Here is a 14692-nt window from a genome sequence, read left to right as displayed (position 1 = left end):
TTGAACTCACAGCAGCAAATGGATTGGAGATTCCCGTGTTGGGGTGTTTAGAAGCAGAAATAGAGTGTATGGGGAAGCGATTTCGTAAGTGCATCTTTGTGGTAAACGAGTGTAGTCCAAAGGCACAGGAGGTGGGTGGACCACCAGGCATCGTTGGAATGAACGTCATTGATGAGCTCGAGGCCCTGTTTCTGACAGGGGAAGGAAGGGGTCAGATGGGTAGGCATAGCCAGCGTACAGAAGAGGCCAGTATCCGGCGGGTGTTGGCAAAAGTGAGAAAGAGAGTTGTGTTTGTACAGCCTGATGGTAGGATTGGGTTTGTAAAAGTAGCAGGTAGACGGTCCATAACTATTCCCCCATTCAGTGAAAGAGTGCTTGAAGGTCGGTGCAGGGTGCCACCCAAGGTAGAGTGTCAGGTGCTGGTAGAGGCTACGCCGGAGGCGAGTTTACCAAAAGGGCTCCTGGTGGCTAATGTCCTCACAAGGGCCACAGGTGGGAAAGTCCCCATTAGAGTGTTGAATTCAAGTGAGAAAGCCATAAGGCTACGGCCAAGATTCAGGTTGGCAAAAGTGTGCAGACCACAGGGAGTGTTTCCAAAAGAGGCAGTCGAGTTTGAGGAACGTGGTGGGGTGCTGCATGTTAGGAAGAGGGACCAGAACCGGGTTCTGGCCGAGGAAAGTAGGGTAGGTCAGTTGCCTGTCCCAGTCCATGTGAACTTTGAGGGCTTAACACTGTCGCAGTGTCAGCAGCTCAATGGACTGTTAGAAAAACACAAAGATGTGTTTTCCAGGAACGACAGTGACTACGGTTACACCACAGCTGTGAGTCTGTGACACATAACATTCTTACTGGTGAGGCCACACCGATCAAACAAAGGCACCGCAGAGTCCCACCACAAATATTCCAAGAATTCAAGCGGCATGTGCAGGATCTTGTAAGTCAAGGAACCCTGAAAGCGAGCTGCAGCCCTTGGGCGTCACCTGCCGTAATTGTAATCAAGAAAGATGGCAGTGTGCGTTTCTGTTGTGATTACAGGAGATTAAACCAGGTGACATGCAAGGACGCTTACCCACTCCCACAGGTGGAAGAGTCATTAGATGCATTAGGCAATGCACAGTTGTTCTCAACATTGGATCTCACAGCAGGTTATTTCCAAGTCGCAGTAAGTGAGATGGACAGGGAGAAAACTGCTGTAACCACTCCATTCGGGTTGTTTGAATGGACCCAGATGCCGTTCGGCCTGTGCAACGCTCCGGCCACCTTCCAGCGCCTTATAGGGGTGGTGTTGGGCGACCTGACTTTCGATATGTTGTTTATTTATCTGGACGACAACATTGTCTTTTCACAAGATTTTGATAGCCACTGTGATAGGCTAGAGTTAGTGTTATCTCGGCTGAGGCAACACGGGCTGAAACTGAAGCCCAGTAAATGTTTCCTTCTCAAACCAGAAGTCAAATTCCTCGGTCATGTGATCTCGTCTAAGGGTATCCAGGTTGATGGAGAGAAAGTCTAAGCACTGGATACATGGCCGGTGCCCAAGTGTGTGAAAGAGGTGAGGCAAGTACTGGGATTTATGAGCTACTATAGATGGTTCGTCCCGCGGTTCGCTCACCTCGTAAAACCCCTGCATGCTCTAGTGGGGGGAGAGAGCGTAGATTACCCTCCCGACTAGATGACTGTGTCCTGGGTACACCCAGTAGCCCTAGTTCGGAGAACAATCAGCATGTGCTAAACACATCAGCTGACCGGACAGTAGGGGACTTTACAACCCAGACGGCAGGCACACCCCAGCTAGTAGAGGGTGCTGCTGCCACACCGCAGTTAGATCAGACGGCAGGCACACCCCAGCTAGTAGAGGGTGCTGCTGCCACACCGCAGTTAGGGTGCTGACCACCGTACATGAAACCACATCAAAGGAGCACTAAGGGCCCCCGAAAGGCCAACGAGGCTTCTCCTCCCAGAAGAAAGGAGAGAAGAAGACTCCGCCGCCATGCCAGTGCTGCACAGAGGTCCACTGGCTAGACAACTGTCCTGTGTTCAAAGAGAAGACTACAGAAGAAAAGAAACAGTGGATAATAGAGAATAAGCGGTGCTGGAAGTGCGCCCGTGAGCACAGAGCAAAGGACTGCACCCTCAAGGGACCCTGCAGACAGAGCGGGTGCGGGAAGATCCACCTCACGGCCCTCCACGACCTCAACAATAGAGACGACAAGGCTAAGCCTTACGTGGCGGAAGTCCGTGATGAGCCCTCTAGAGAGCTACGCAACTACTACGTGGGCCCCGTGAGGGGCAGTACTCCCCGCGTGCTATTGAAGATTGTGCCGGTGGTCCTGCGGAACCGCAACAAGACTCTGGAGACCTACGCGGTTATTGACGATGGCTTGGAGCGCACGCTGCTGATGCGTGAGGCTGCCATCGCCCTTGGACTCGTGGGTGACGCAGAGGAGCTGGATCACCTCACCATCCAACCAGGGCGCACCACTATTCAAGGAGAAAGTGTGGCCCTCACCCTCACACCGGCCGGACGGCCGAAGGAAGTCTTCAAGGTGAGCCGCGTATTCACAGCTGCCGGGTTGTGCCTCTCCAGTTACGGCTACCCGATGGAGTCCCTCATGAAGAGGTACCCACATCTCTGTAATCTGGGGATCAACGCTGCGATGGAGGTGAAGCCCACCCTCCTGCTCGGCTCCGATAATGTGAACCTCACTCTACCCAAGCACATCATCCAGGGTCCACCCGGATGTCCCGTCGCCCTGGAGACTCCGCTGGGCTGGACCCTGCAGGGCCCCATCAGTCTAAGAAATCTGAACGCCCGTCAGACCCACTGCCTCTTCATTGGAGCGGGGCACGAAGACGAGGCACTGCTGGAGAATGTTCAGAGGTTATGGCAGCTGGACATTGCTCCATACAAAAACGAGAAGATACACACTCGCTCCAAAGAAGATAAGGCGGCGATGGATCTTCTCCAAGCCAAGACCAAGCGTGTCTGCGTGCGCGGTGTCCTCAGATACGCCACACCGCTCTTGAGAAGAGAGCCCATGCCGACCTTCAAGGTTCCCCCAGGAGTAGCGAAGCCGTGTCTGCTTAGCACTGAAAGAAGACTCAGCAGAGACCCAGAGACGGCTGCCGCCTACGCCACAGAAATGAGCAAGCTCATAGAGTATGGACTCGTCAGGAGGCTGAAGCCTGAGGAGGCAGAAAGGAGTACCGAGTCATGGTACCTTCCACACCATAACGTGAAGCACAACGGAAAGAACAGAGTGGTATTTAATTGCAGCTTTCAAGTGCGCCAGCAGAACCTCAACCGCTATCTCCTGCCCGGTCCGACTCTGACCCCTTCTCTCCTCGGAGTCATGGTGCGCTTCCGACGACAGAAGACCGCCATCAGTGGCGACATCAAACGCATGTTCCACCAGGTGTGTTTGCTCGACGAAGATAAGCCACTCATGTGGTTCTTGTGGAGAGAAAACCCAGACGACCCGGAACCGTCCATCTATCAGTGGGAGGTGCTGCCCTTCAGGACGACCTGCAGCCCGTGTTGCGCCACCTACGCCCTGCAGCTTCATGTCGACGACGGCGCCGCACCCCCCGGAGTCTCCGATGCTGTCCACCACAGTTTCTATGTGGACAACTGCCTCCACAGCATGGAGACCGCGGAAGAGGCCTACAAGCTGGTGCATGACATACGCACCTTCCTGGCCACCGCTGGCTTTGAGGTCCACCAGTGGGCCACCAACGACCGTGAGGTCGTCCGAGACCTCCCAGACGAAGTGAAGGCTGACAGCAGCGAGACCTGGCTCTCCCAGTCAAGTGAGGACGCCCAGGAAATGACTCTGGGTCTCCTCTGGCGTTTCAAGTCTGACACCCTGTGTTACCGGCAAAAGAAAATCGAAACTCGCCATTATGTAACCAGGAGGTCGATCTACAGTACTCTGGCGAGTCAATATGACCCGTTGGGTTACATCAACCCCTACACGACTCGTGCCAAGGCTCTGGTCAGCGAGCTGTGGACTGAGGCGAAGGGATGGGATGATCCCCTACCAGAGACACTCGGGGCGAAGTGGAAGAAGTGGGAAGAAGAGCTCCCCACCCTCCAACAGATCGAGTTTCCCAGGAGCTACTTTCCCTCGAGCGTCAGTCTGACCGGCAGCCAGCTCTCCCTTCATGTATTCTGTGACGCGTCTGAGAAGGCATATGGTGCAGTAGCGTACCTGCGCGCGGTAGAGCCCGACGACACAGTCCACGTGTCCTTCATTCTTGCACGCTCAAGAGTTGCACTCAAGAAGCAGCAATCCATTCCCCGGCTGGAGCTCTGCGCAGCTCTAAGTGGAGCCCAGTTGGGAAAGATGCTGAAGGAAGAGCTGCACCTCCCCCTTCACGCGGTGTCGATGTGGTCTGACTCCACAACAGTCATCCAGTGGATCCAGTCGACTTCGTGCAGATATAAAGTATTCGTGGGAACAAGGGTGACAGAGATCCAAGAGCTTGTGGGGATCAGCTGCTGGCGATACGTTTCGACAGAGGTCAACCCGGCGGACGTGATCACCAGAGGTGCGACCCTCGAGGAATTGGCACGTCCCAACCTCTACCACCGAGGACCCGAATACCTACGCGAGCCAGAAGAAGAGTGGCCTTCTCCTCCGAACTTGGAGAACGCTGAGGTGGAGGTAGAACTTAAGAAGTCCATCTTCTGCGGCCTCACCGGACTCCAAGACCCTTCAACCACCGACGGTCCCAAGGTTGAGGATTGCCAGACCCTAGAAGAGCTCCAAGTACGTACCTTCCACCACCGGAACCCGGTCCCGGAGACCCGACCCCCCTCAGCGCCGACGACTACGCCGCGGCTGAGATCATGTTGCTGCAGAGGGTGCAGCGGGAGGTCTTCCAGATCGAGATGGCGTGCTTGGGACGGAAGATGGAGCTACCAAGAGACAGCAAGCTGAGGCTACTGGCCCCCGAACTGGATGAGAAAGACCTCATACGTGTCGGAGGCCGCCTACGACGGGCTCAGGGCCTCACCGAGGACAGCAAACACCCCATCCTACTCCCCTCGAAGCATCCGGTGACTAATTTGGTGATTTGTCACTATGACACCAAATTGTATCACCCTGGAGCGGAGCGGCTCTTCGCGGAGCTCAGGAGAAGGTTCTGGATACTTCGCGGCCGGGAGGCTGTGCAGCGTTACCAACGGTCATGCACAGACTGCCAGAAGCTCAGAGCCCAACCCATCATGCCACGAATGGCTGACCTCCCATCCTGCCGCCTCCGTCTCCAAGAAGCGCCCTTCCACAACACGGGCATGGACTGCTTCGGGCCCTTCACCATCAAGGCGGAGATCGGGAGAGCAACTGCTAAGAGATGGGGAATCATCTTCAAGTGCCTCACCACGAGAGCCGTCCATCTCGAGGTGCTGGCTGAAATGACAACAGACAGCTTCCTCCAGTCATTCCGTCGATTTACTGGAAGGAGAGGGCGACCCCATACCTTATGGTCTGATCACGGGACGAACTTCAAGGGAGGAGAAGCTGAACTCATCAAGAGTTACCACCAGATGAGTGAGGAGTTGAGGGACGAGCTGGCCTCCCAACAGGTCACCTTATCCTACAACCCTCCAAATGCACCCCACTTCGGTGGAACGTGGGAGAGAGGTCAAGTCAGTAAAGGCTGCTCTAGCAGCCGCGCTCAGAGGACAGGTTCCTAAGGCAGAGGTCTTCAACACCGTGCTGGTGGAGATTGAAGCCATTCTGAATTCCAAGCCACTGGGGTACGTCAGTAGCGACACGGCCGATCTTGACCCCATAACACCCAACAGCCTTTTGATGGGGCGGCGAGACGCGGCCCTTCCCTTTGCGGTCTACGCCTCCACCGAGATCATCGGCAGAAGACAATGGAGGTATAGTCAGGCTTTAGCCGACCAATTCTGGAAGAGGTTCACCACCGAATATCTCCCATCGCTGCAAGGCCGCCGCAAGTGGATCACTGAAAGAGGCAACCTAGAACCAGGAACCCCAGTCATGATCGTGGATCAGGCGCTCCCCCGAGCCCGCTGGCTCACCGGAGGGGTGAAGAGTGTGGTAAAAGGGCAAGATGGAAGAGTCCGCTCGGCTATCGTGGATGTCGGAGGAAGAACATACCACAGACCAGTGGCTCGACTGATTCGACTACCCCCGTACTCTGACTCTGACCAGCCTGAGTGACTACTAGACATTCAGCAGACCTCAGTACTGATTAGCGCCGCAAATCAGGGGGCGGCTGTGCTGAAGGGTCTGCAATTAGGTAAAATTAGACCTAAGATTATCCCCTTTTAAGTTCACCAACCTGTTTAATATGTGGGAGTTAAGTTATTTATTTACCACATAATGTTTACTGTCTGCCTACTGATGGCATCTCAGGTTATATGACAGTGCTGCCATCTAGTGGGCCAGAGGTGGTAGTGTTCCAGCGTAAGTGCATCACTTCCTGTAGAGCTTGAACTGACGTTGGACTTGTCCAGACTTGTTTAGAGAACCAGACGGGAGAAATGCATCCAGCGTTGGTCTCGTAACGTTATAGTTTGACGTGACCAAGGATGTAAAGTTGCTTACCAAGCGGACATTATACCACCAAGAGAGAGTGAGTTTTTAATAACCAGCTAATTCGATGTTTAGTAAACGTCTGGGATTAGCACATTACAGCGGACTATAGTATTCCCCATTTATCGTTAACAGTTAGCCGAAGCTAGCTAGCTCGGAGCTAATCTACCACACAGGATCTACCAAAATGAACTGATAAGACACTTGGACACTTGGACTAATAATCAATAGAGTTATATTCCACTCTATTCAAATCAAATTTAAAGGGACGTGGCTGGGATAAATTGTGCCAGTCAGTCAGCCAAAACAAATTCTTGGACCAAGGTCGAACCAAGAGCTCTGGAGTCGAAGGCTCTCTGGGAGATAAGAGTGGCGAGCGGCGTCCCACAACCCCAATCCCTAGTCCCCCCCCCCCCCTTCCTCTGCATTGGCGCTGCAATGTCGGCTGCCTCGTGTGAGGGAGACCTCCCCCACCCAGGACTTGGCTTGTGCACTCCCCCCCACCTTCCCCCCCCCCCCCCTCCCACTCCCCCCCCCCCCCCTACAGCCCTGTAACAACCCCAACCCACTCCCCCCTCCTTCCGTAAATGGCGCTGCCTATGACGGCTGCCAGTCTGTTTGCGGTGGTGAATATGCATATGTTTGTCTCAAGGCTCTGTACCATTATTACTATCTAAAATGTAATAATTGTGGAATATTACTGTAATGAGCTGTATGTGTATGATCCAAGCGTCCTATGATCCTCATAGGAGCATAACAGAAAAAAGCATTCCATGTGAAGGTATTCTGTATCTTTGCATGTCAACTAATAAAGAAACTTGAACTTGAATACCTAACATAGCTCCAGCTCATGCGTTGATAGCTGCTCTATACTGGGCATATCAGACGATAATAGCACAGACCAGAGGACATTTAGATAGGGTCTGTGTCGGAGGGATGCTGTAAAGGGACACAACCAGTCCTAAGTAGTAGCCACTAGCAGTAGCCTGTTGTACAGAGGGGACCAGCGTGTCTTCAGTAGCTGTCGGCGTGCGCCGTGCAGCACTACGGAGCGGAGCGAGACACTCGGATCCACCACAGCGGAGCATCTGGTCTGCAGGAGCAGACTGGTGGCGCCAATTGGACCGGGCAGCGTCTTCCCGCCCTCATCACCACGCAGCGGTCTACTACTCCTCGTTACAGAACCCATCCGGGTTCTTTCTCACCACCAGGATTACTAACTCTCTCCACCTCTCTCATACTGCAGAGGGAATTGTTCCTCTGCTGCAGTGGTAACCGCGGCAACGTTTGGCCAAAACACTTTAATAGAACTATTTGGGCGCCCATCTAAATTTAGTTATAGTATTTAATTAGGCATTGTGTAAAGTGATAATAATATTTGTATGTATGTTTTTTTCCCTTTTTTGCTTATATAAAAATGGCATTATGATTCAAACAGTTTCCTCGCTCTTTCTAGTTTAGGTGACTCCATTTTAAGTTATTCACTCAGTTGTGTATTTGGTACAATTAGTTTAAGAGTTAAGGCATCCTACCACACCCCCTAAGGTGAAATTTATATACAGTCCTCTAAGCCAGTGGTTCCCAACCTTTTTCCCCCCAGGGACCCCCAAACATCTCTGATGAAATTCGCGGACCCCCTCCTAATAAGATACCATAAAATATTTTTTTTTTTCATTTTAATAACAAACTGCTTATACACAGGCATATGCATCACAATTAGACCCACTATGCTTCTTTGACTTGTGCCTTCAATCAACAAATCTCATCTTGCACCATATGCATTTCAAAATGTTTGGCCAATATTCAAATGCTGTATTCATCCTCTCAAATCAGGCCCTAATGGTGAACGGTTTGCATTTATGGAACAAATCAATGCAACAAATTAAACTAAATATGAGACAGGAAATTCCAATCAGTAGCAGAGAGAATCTGTCCTAGCTGGGTTTAATACCTTTTTTTTGTCATTTTAATAACAAACTGCTTATACACAGGCATATGCATCACAATTAGACCCACTATATGCTTCTTTAACTTGTGCCTTCAATCAACAAATCTCATCTTGCACCATATGCATTTCAAAATGTTTGGCCAATATTCAAATCCTGTATTCATCCTCTCAAATCAGTCCCTAATGGTGAACGGTTTGCATTTATGGAACAAATCAATGCAACAAATTAAACTAAATATGAGACAGAAAATTCCAATCAGTAGCAGAGAGAATCTGTCCTAGCTGGGTTTAATACCTTTTTTTTGTCATTTTAATAACAAACTGCTTATACACAGGCATATGCATCATAATTAGACCCACTATGCTTCTTTGACTTGTGCCTTCAATCAACAAATCTAATCTTGCACCATATGTATTTAAAAATGTTGGCCAATATTCAAATCCTGTATTCATCCTCTCAAATCAGGCCCTAATGGTGAACGGTTTGCATTTATGTTGAATGAAGTAAGAATCCACTGCAGTAAAAATATCCTCACCTCGAGTGGTGGTAGTAAGGTTGACTGACATGAGAATGTCCTGCTTCAGATCCTCATTTTCGATATATTGCACATAAACGATGAGCACAGCCTCGTCTGCGACAGTTGTAGTTTCATCAAGTTGTATGGCAAATGGACCCTTTCTAAGCTTTTCTGACAGCTGCTGCTCGCAATCACTTGACATCTTATCAATTCGGTCTTTCACTACATTGTTCGAGAGTGGTACTGATTTTAGTTTATCCGCCACCTGTGGGCCGCACATTTTCTAAACCATTTTGATGCAGGCTGGTTTGATGAGCTGCTCGCCAATATTGTGCGGTTTCTTTGCTTTTGCAATTAAAAGCGAACACTCAAAGGAGGCTTCGGTAGCCTTCTGTAAATCACTGCCACCCCTGCTCCACGCTACTCTAACATCAACAGGCTTGTTCGCCTTGAGAGACTGTTCTTTCCTCCGAAAAAAGTCCGGATCCTTCCCAACGGTTTCTGGGTGCTTAGACGCCTGATGTCTCTTCAGCTTGCTGGGCTTCAGGCTCGAGTTTGCCAACTTTTCTCCACAAATCACACACTCAGGTCGTTTGTCTGGTCCCTCAGTGAAGCCCATGGTGATGTAATTTTCGCGATTGCTGTAGGTCCTAACTTTTTTTGCAAATGAGCTGCCGTCATCTCCTTTTCGTTTGTCACACATTTTCGCCTCTGGCGGCTGACTGCAGACGAGCCGAGAAAGTTAACTAGCGTGCTAGGCTAGCTACAGAAAGTGATACAGTCAACTGATTCGCGTTTTAGCGGCTACCCGGTAGCCTACTGTTAACGTTCAAAAATCATGTCTAGATGTTTATTTATTTATCTTTATTTTTTATTGTAGTGGAGAGACTATTCATGCTTCTGATGATAAAAATATGCTAATGAAATATTTCCAAAAAAAAAAAAAAAAAAAAAAAAAAAAAAAAAAAGGACCTTAAATCATCTGTGGTCTGGCGGACCCCCTGCGCCCCCTGGCGGACCCCTAGGGGTCCGCGGACCCCAGGTTGGGAATCACTGCTCTAAGCTCCCGCACAGTAGCTGAGCCATTAATTTGGACTGAGGAGTGCCAGGTTGCATTGGATGAGTTGAAGCGGTGTTTGACATCTCCGCCAATCCTAGCTTATCCTGATTTCAGTCTCCCCTTCATATTAACGACAGATGGGAGTCTTCGTGGGTTGGGGCCATTCTCAGCCAAAAGCAGGTGGGAGCTGAAGGTGTCATAGCCTATGCAAGTCGAGGGTTGAGGGGCTCGGAAAAGAATTACAGGAACTATAGTGCATTTAAGTTGGAGCTTCTGGCACTCAAGTTGGCGGCGACGGAGACGTTTAAAGAGTACCTGATGTTCTCCAAGTTCACTGTTGTCACTGACCACAATCCACTACGCTACTTGGAGATGGCTAATCTCAGGGCAGTGGAACAGAGGTGGGTAGCACAGCTGGCAGAGTATAACTTTGAGGTTTGTTACAAGCCAGGGCGACAGAATACCAATGCAGATGTCCTCTCCAAGATCCCCTGTGAAGAGGAGCCTGAGAGAGACGATACAGACAGATGAATTCTGATGAAGTGCGTGCATGTTTGTGGCCAGTTGTCGAGGACAAACACAATGGGGTGACAGTAAGGGCAACGGTACAGGCGGTTGGAAAGGTGCTGGTCAGTGGACAGAGTTGGTGTGAAATAGAAGAGCAGCAAAAGATAGACGAGGTTGTTGGGCCCATCTATAAGGCGGTGGGGAAAAACGCCAAACCGAGTCCTGCTGAACAGCGTGTCATGGGGCCGAAGTTAAAGAGGCTCACTCTGTAGAATGATCGTCTGGAGGCTATGACTTGGTGCAAGCTCGTTTATTGACAACTTCAGTATGTAGCAACAGACAGACTCCTTCACGTTCCATGTAACAATATATATAGCTCCAGATCAATGCGCAGCCTTAGAACTACCCCTGCATCTCTTATATACTTCCGTATATGACATCTCCCCTTTTCAGCATGTTATCTCTAACATCATAGGAACATTCCAAATGAAAAGTACTATAGGCTGAACATACCTTTTTAACTTAAATCTGAGACATCATCACACATTCTGGTCTCTGTCTAAAACAATGAACTGTTTAAGCTTTCAAGTGTTATTATTATTATTAAATCACCAACCAACATTTCAACATCCAATACAACATTCCTTTTTTTTTTTTTTTTTTTTAACATTGTACCCAAAACTCTGCACAGTCCATTTTACCCGACCGATCTACAGGTCAAGTCTCTTGACTGGCTTACTCAGTCGTCCCGATCGGGTCACCGTTTGACCAGACAACGGGGTTGTAGGTGTAGCTGTAGCCACACTCTGACTGGCAGGAACAGTCTCTAACAAGGTGTGTCTGTCAGAGTGGGAGTCTGTCCCTGCGCAGTCACCAGGCGTTGCTGGGGTTGGCTGCATCGCAGGCACTGGTTGGAGGTGGCGGCGGTTACGCCGCAGCTCTGTTCCTTGCTGTGTCTGGATGACGAAGGATCTCGGGGTGCTGCTCTCGCTGGAGATCACTGCTGGCAAGGACCACTTCTTGTCATGGTCCAGCTTGGAGAGTACAACGTCTCCTGGTCGCAGGGCGGGTAGGGCCCTGGCCCCATGACGGCGGTTGAAGTAGAAGGCCTGTTTAGCTTTTTCCTTCTGATCCTTCTCTCGCACAGCTGCCTTGCTGGGCCATTTTGGGGTGAGGTTTTTCTCAAGAGTGGGGAGGGTGGTTCTGAGTTTCCTCCCCATCAAGAGCTCCGCTGGGCTGTAGCCTGTGGAGGAGCACGGAGTAGACCTGTAGCTCAGTAGAGCCATAGCTGGGTCATCTTGCTTGAGGATTTTCTTTGCCGTCTGCACGGCTCTCTCTGCGTGCCCGTTGCCTTGCGGGTGATGAGGGCTGGACGTGTAGTGTTTGAAGTCCAGTTGCCTAGCCAGCTCCTTGAACTCCATACTTGCAAACTGGGGTCCATTGTCGCTCACCGCTTCCTCAGGAATTCCGAATCTCGCGAACACGGCCTTCAGCCTCTGAATGACTTGTGTACTGGTTGTGGAAGACAGGTGGAGTATCTCGATGAACCTAGAGTAATAATCTGATATTACTAGGTAGTTGTTGTGCTTGTACTCACAGAGGTCCATGGCGATCCTCTTCCAGGGTCGCTCTGGGAGTGGCGTGGAGAGGAGAGGCTCTTTTTGTTGAGTTCTTTTCAGTTCACAGCACACCTGGCACGACGCCACGAGCTGGCTTAACTCTGTGGAGAGACCAGGCCACCATACTGAGGAACTCGCTCTCTCTCTACATTTCACTAGGCCCTGGTGCCCTTCATGGATTCTCTGAAGGATCTCTACTCTCATCTGTCTCGGCATGACAATCCTGTTCCCTCTTAGGACAAGTCCATTTAGCTCTGACAGCTCTGATTTCACTGGGCCATAGGGTCTCGCCTCGATAGGCACCTCGGCCAGGTGTTCAGGCCATCCCTTTTTTATGAGTCTGGCGACTGACAACAGTTCGGCGTCAGCTGCTGTGGCCGCTCTGATCTCATCCATCTTGCTTGTGGACGCTGGGATCCCCTCCATTACACTAGCCACATAGCATGCCACCTCACGCTGTGTGTCCAAGTCTGCATCTGTGTTGGCCATTGGGCTGCGTGACAGAGTATCTGCGACAACCAGAGTCTTTCCAGGAGCATACTCTGCCACCGCGTTGAACCTCATGAGCCTCATGAGGAGTCGCTGGCATCGGAGAGGCACATTTTCCAGGCTGCGAGTGTTAATGATAGGTACAAGGGGCTTGTGGTCAGTTATTAGCTTGAACTGGCCCAGTCCACTGAGGTACCGGTCGAACCTCTCGCACGCCCACACGCCCGCCAGACCTTCTTTTTCAATCTGGGCATATCGCGTTTCTGCTTCGGTGAGGCGTCTTGAGCAGTACGCCACAGGTTTCCACTGCTCGCCATGAAGTTGAAGTAGCACGCCCCCTAACCCGTAACTGCTTGCGTCGGCAGACACGGCGGTGGGCTTGCTCACGTCGTAGAAGGCGAGTACTGGTGCTGTGGTCAACAGCTCTTTGATCTTCTGAAAAGCTGTTTGCTGGGCATGGTTCCATGTTCCATGCATTCTTGTGCTTCAGGAGCTCATACAGCGGTTGTCCTACTGTTGAGAGGTCTGGGACGTACCTGCCGAGATAATTCACCATTCCCAGCACCCTCCTCAGCTCCTGCACATCTGTTGGCGGCGCCAGCTGCCGGATAGCCTCCACTTTTGCTGGGTCAGGCTGGATCCCGGACTGGTCGATGATGTGCCCGAGAAACCGTAGCTGACTTTGCCTGATGGAGCACTTTTCTCTATTCAGCTTCAGGCCAGCCGTCTCTATGCGCTGCATCACCTTCTCCAGGCGACTGTCATGCTCTTTTTCTGTGGCCCCATAGACGAGAATGTCGTCCATGAAGATCTCGACGCCCTCTAACCCGTCCAGGGTCTCCATCATCTTCCTCTGGAAGATTTCCGGCGCGCTTGTGATCCCGAATGGCAGTCGCTTGAAGTTGAACCTGCCAAACGGCGTGATGAAGGTGGTGAGCTTACAGCTGTCTGGGTGCAACGGGATTTGGAAGAATCCACTGGCGGCATCGAGTGACGTGAAGACTGTGGCCCCGCTTAGCTTTGCTGTGATCTCGTCGGTAGTGGGCAGGGTGTACTGTTCTCTTTTAACAGCCTCGTTCAGCCTCTTGAGATCCACACAGATGCGGGCTTTGCCTGTGCTCTTCAGGACCGGCACCATGGGTGCACACCAATCGGTAGGCTGTGTCACCTTCTCAATGATGCCATTCCTCTCCATCCTTTGGAGCTCCTCCTTGACCTTCTGCAGCATAGGGAGAGGTACACGTCGCGCTGTGTATACCGCGTACGGCTGGGCGCCATCTTTCAGCAGTATTCTTACTGGTTCCGTTTGTAATGTCCCATGCTCCCCGTATGCCTGCAAATGTTAATTTTTCCCGCTGCTGCTCACCGTTTCCTCCACTCTTCTTCAATTTTCACTGACATTGGCCTGCTGAGTAGGTTGTTTACTGTAGGCCCCCGGATGACATAAGCTGTGAGTGGGTGTGTCTTACCCTTGTAGGTCACAGTGCTCTGGATCTGTCCTATGCAATGCAGCTCGCCACCTGGGCTGTCCAGTGGTATTTCCGCAGGCTCCAGCGGTCTGTTTGGTATGAGTGAGTGGTAGGTCTCCTCGCGAATGATGCTCACATCCGCCCCAGTGTCGATTTTAAACTCGACCGGTGTGGAGCCCATCAACACCTTGACGGCCCACCTCTTTGGCGACCCACCTGCTTTACTCACTTCCCCCATGTAGTACCCCGCTTCTGACACCATGTAGAATGATCGTCTGGAGGCTATGACTTGGTGCAAGCTCGTTTATTGACAACTTCAGTATGTAGTAACAGACAGACTCCTTCACGTTCCGTGTAACAATATATATAACTCCAGATCAATGCGCAGCCTTAGAACTACCCCTGCATCTCTTATATACTTCCGTATATGACACACTCAGCAGTTTGAACGTCTGCGATTGCGTCGGGGTGTCCTCTTCCGTTGTATTTTTTATCCAAGGGATGGGGAGG

Source organism: Notolepis coatsorum (genome assembly GCF_963971535.1).
Source record: "Notolepis coatsorum genome assembly, chromosome: 6".
NCBI classification, from domain to species: domain Eukaryota; kingdom Metazoa; phylum Chordata; class Actinopteri; order Aulopiformes; family Paralepididae; genus Notolepis; species Notolepis coatsorum.
The sequence above is the reverse complement of the archived record's forward strand: the minus strand, read 5'-3'. Positions refer to the sequence as shown.